The following is a 4,488-nucleotide window of genomic DNA, read 5'->3' on the forward strand; positions in this document are numbered from 1 at the left end:
GCAATAATAAAACAATAACAAAAAAGAAATCCAGTCAAGGCTGCCCATGTACCCCATGGCAGCACTGATGGTTGGACTCAGTGATCTTAGAGGTCTTTTCCAACTGTGATGTTTCTGTGATTCTGTGACACTGGTGCAAGGTACCTGTGGGGTTGGGAAGGAGCTGGAGCTGGGAGGTTCTTGTGCATTTGCAGCTCCTGTGCCCTTTGTTGGTTGCTCAGGCTTTGCAAGGCTCCCATGTGTGCGGCAACTCTTGTCCTCCACAAGTACTAAGCTCTCTCTGAGCAGAGAGCACCAGCCACATCCTGCAGCAAGATTATTTGCCTGAAATGTAGCAACCTGGCTGATGGTAACACAAGGAAGTGCTGGCGCAGCCTGCGGCCAGACACTGGCCTGCTTTGAGCAGCCAGGCAGACAGAAAATTTGCCTTTGAAGGGTAAGATGAACGTAGCTAATGACATACTGATGTAGTGCCCACGGCTTCTCAGCATCTTGAGCTTGAAAGCCTTTGCATGACCATGCCTTCAAAGCAGAGACATGCTACACAATGACAACTCAAAAGAATTATAAAACCACATTAGTTTGCAGCTTGCTCTGTGGGCTCACTGACCTGTACACTCAGAGTGGTATTTTTCATTTACTGGCCATGTAGTATGGCTTGATTTACAATGTGCAGCTTCAGGTGCCAACCCTGCCAAAGAACGTAATCAGTGTGGAGTAGTCAGAAAAGCCACATGGCATGGCCAGAAAGCAGGCCCTTTTCTTTCTACAAAAGGCCCATGGTGCAGAGTGCTCCCTGAAGAGCCCGAGCACTCTCAGCTTCCACCTTTGCTCCTCAGCAAGGGAGGTCTGTCCCTTCTGCATTCAGCCTGGAGATGAGGCTCTTGCAACACTAACTGCTTTGCTTTTTGCTTTGTTGTCTTGAGTCCTCCAGAGAAAATTCCAAGTGGAGACAGCTTGTGGTCATGAATTATACAATTCCCTGCTTTCACATTAGGACTCTACAGCAGCCATGGAAAACCAAGGCTGACAGTTCAAAGTAACTCTCCTGTGTATCTTTTGTTGCAAACATGGGATGTTAGGTACTGGAGTGGGCTGTTGAACTGAATAAATAGGTGCTTTTAGATGCCAAGTTCCTACAATAGCATTTGAGGATGCTATTTAGTAATTAATTCTGTGAATAATAAGGCATTGCTCAAAGCATTTAAAAGTCTACATAGTAACCTGGGAATGAGGACTTTGAGAGAGACTTGCAGCAATAATCATAAATGTCAGCTCTGTTTTGGGCAGGAGGGCAGTGGAGCAGTGCCAGCTGATAAGCTCTGCTTTTGTTTTTGCAATGTTTACCATGTTGGTTTGGGTTGCCAGGCTGAAATTTAAGAATAAATCATCCGGTTATAATGGATGTATTTTCATTATGGAACAAGGAGTCTCAAGTGTGTTTTACTCATGTATTATTTACACAAATGGATGAACAAATAAGTGGTCTACTACAGTGTGCAAAACCCAGGATAACTGCACAACTTAAAACCAGCTCCAGACAAAGCCTCCACTGTCCTGCGGTTGCCAAGGCAAGACTAAAATTTCAAGTTATTGGAAAAGTGTAACCACGTGCCATGTTCATTTTAAGCACTGGGAGACTGCTGGACACAAAAGTGCCAAATGTCTGTGTACTGAGAGGCCTTTCAAGTGTCTTCAGGATGGACATTAAGGTCCTTTCCATTTCTAAACAGTCCAGGAGACACGGTCTCGATGTGAGAACTGAGCAATGACCGCAGAAGGAGAAGATGCTTACATTTGTCTGCCAATGACGGGAAACAGGGGTATTATGCCAAAACCACCTCTTTGTGTAACAGTGGTTGAGGCTAATGCTATTTGAGGAAGCCATGTGTAATTATTCCCAATTATTCCCCTTTTTTCCAAATATTCATGGAAGTGTTTCCCCCTTTTTGTTTTATCTGTGCATTAAATGTATATTGTACCAGGGAACTCTATATGTGCATTCAGTTAAAGTCAGCTGGGAATTGTTTCTGTGTGTTTTCCAAGATTTCACATATAAAACCCTGAAGAAGAAATCTCTGCAATACTTTCTGAAAAGCCCATAAAGACAAGACTATAAACTGCTTTTTGTGGGAGACATTGGCTGGTGTGCAATGGGCAAAGCAGGGAGCACCCAGGAACAACCCCAGTGCCTCTTCAGAGAGCTGGATCCTGACCGTGCCTCTGCCAGCGATGTGATGTGAATGCCTTTCAGTCAAGCATTTTCCCACTCACATGCTCCTTGTTTTCTGGAGAGCTGAGCTGTGACTCAAGGCCTGCATGCTAAGAAATGAAACTCTGGTCAGTGGGAGATGGGTGGCTTTGGACTGTGCATGTAAAATGCTGTTTAATACCAACTACTCAAAGATCCAACCCTGGGTTTCTCAACCTGAGAACTTGGAATTTGTGGATAACCCTCAGCTCTTTGTCTTCTCAGCTTTTCCTGCCACCTGTGAAATGGGAGAATGTGCTCTTGACAGAAAGAACTTCAGGTGAAGAAACTGACATGATAATGATGGGATCCAACTGGTGGCCAGACCAGGGCTTAACTACCTCACTTATGCATCAAGGGGTGAACTCTGAGCAGCAAGAAGAGAGCAATGTGCTAACTTGCTGCTCATGAGCTGAGTGCCTTCAGGGTGAATGAGGTGAGTGTCCTAAGACCCTCCCCCCACCCCCGCCAAAAAAAAAAGCCATAAAATGATGTGATTCAATTCTAGCATAACACAGGTAAATAGAAGTGATAAAATAGAGCCTGCACAAGGTTGCCTTTGTTGTGTCATTTGCCACCACTTCCCTAGGACACTGCTCATGTTCTCTGGCTGTTTTGCCTCATGGCAGCAACATACACTTGATGAAATGAAGTGCATCCTGAAAATTAGTCTCTGGGTTTGTTTTACTTGTGCTGACTTTGTCTGTGTTCTTATGGTTACAAACAAATTGGCATGTGACAGGATATGTGTCTTTGGTTGTTTTGGACCCACCCACATCTGAAAGTTTTTTCCCTTTGAAACAGTTCAGAGGCTTTTTGTTTGTTCAGGTTTTAAAAAATTATTTTTTGTGTTTTTTTTTTTATTTGTAAAAACACTGTGGTTTTTTTTTTACCTTAGTGACTTTTTCCTTTCCCCAGTTACCATGATGACACACAGCTAAATCCTACTGAATTATTTTTTATTCTTTGTATTTTACAGCAAGATTCTTGAGTCTCCAAATAAGGAAATGAGAAAAGAGCTCATGGTTTCCATCTGTTGGAAAGCTTCTCACCAAAATTGCTGCCCTATAAAGCAGTTCTGTACTACAACTTGCTCTGAAGCGCTGCTTAACAGAGAAGAAGGATATAGACTGCTTTTACAGAGTGTCTTTAAGAAAGTGGAAAAAACCCAACACATTATTGTAGCCAGATGTAAAGATCTGACTCTGATTAAGGATGAGGTGGAAGAGTCCACCAGGTCCCATGCCCCAGCTCTTACGGGCTGCTGTCATCTTGAAATTGTTGCTCTGCAGTACATGCTAACATAGTTTGACTATTCCAGAAATTACAAGTTTTCTTTCTATTTTTAATGTGTTTTTTAAGATTACCAGAGTAGCATAGTGAATACTAATAATAGTAAGAAAAAGGAACACTTTAAAAATATGGTTTGTTTTGTTATAGGAAATAAACAGCCTGGCTTTAAGCCATCATGATCCATGGGCAAGTGGGGAGCTGAGAACTCAAGTTGTTCCTTGACATCACCAGCAAATCAGGACATGTCACTACCATTGCTTGATCAGTCAGACCCACACTGGAATCCTAGGTGCCATTCTGGAATCAGCATCTTTTTGAAAGGATGGGAAAAGATATCAGAAAAAAGGCTCCTGATGGGGTGTCCACTTCAGTAGTAACCAGTGAACTCTGATTGCTGCCGGAACAATTCAAGGACAGACTGGACTGTCTGGGCAACCCACATTTAGAATGGACTTTCCTAACATCAATCTAATAATAATCCAGAAGGACAACATCAAGCAAGGCAGCTAAGAGAATACAAGACTTAAGTCCTTTTTTCAGCTTTTCATCTGTTGTCTGTGGTGACAAAGCCTGTTGGTTCATGCATCCATTGCTGCTTGTAAGTGCACAATCAAATGAGCTTGATGATCTAAACTAGTATTTATTAAACTTTTTGCAAGCCTGACACCCTTTGCACTGCAGCTGTCTTCTTCAGATAACCCTGCTACACCCTTTAAACTTTGAGTTGCTGGCTGCAGCTCAGTGTGCACACTTGTTCCCTGCCCTGGAGCAATACAGCTGCTAGTGACAATTGCTCAGCATAGCTTGGTTTCCCTGGTTTTCTTCTAAAAATTTTAATGACATAAAGAAAAATAGTACTTTAATAACTGACATGCGTACATTTTAAATGAGATCTGAGAAGTTTTAAATCTTGTTTTGTTTGTTTGTTTTTAGTTTGTTTGTAC

General features: G+C 42.5%; 1 long non-coding RNA gene across 1 annotated transcript; it reads left to right on the forward strand.

Annotated features, from left to right (window-relative positions):
- The first annotated feature begins 200 nt into the window (after positions 1-200).
- LOC127392007 (uncharacterized) lies at positions 201-4,210 on the forward strand. Its single transcript, XR_007891162.1, has 2 exons — positions 201-2,687; positions 3,692-4,210. It is a non-coding gene; the product is annotated as an uncharacterized LOC127392007 (long non-coding RNA).
- The last annotated feature ends 278 nt before the right edge of the window (positions 4,211-4,488 follow it).

This window comes from Apus apus, chromosome 1 (assembly GCF_020740795.1).
Source record: "Apus apus isolate bApuApu2 chromosome 1, bApuApu2.pri.cur, whole genome shotgun sequence".
NCBI classification, from domain to species: domain Eukaryota; kingdom Metazoa; phylum Chordata; class Aves; order Apodiformes; family Apodidae; genus Apus; species Apus apus.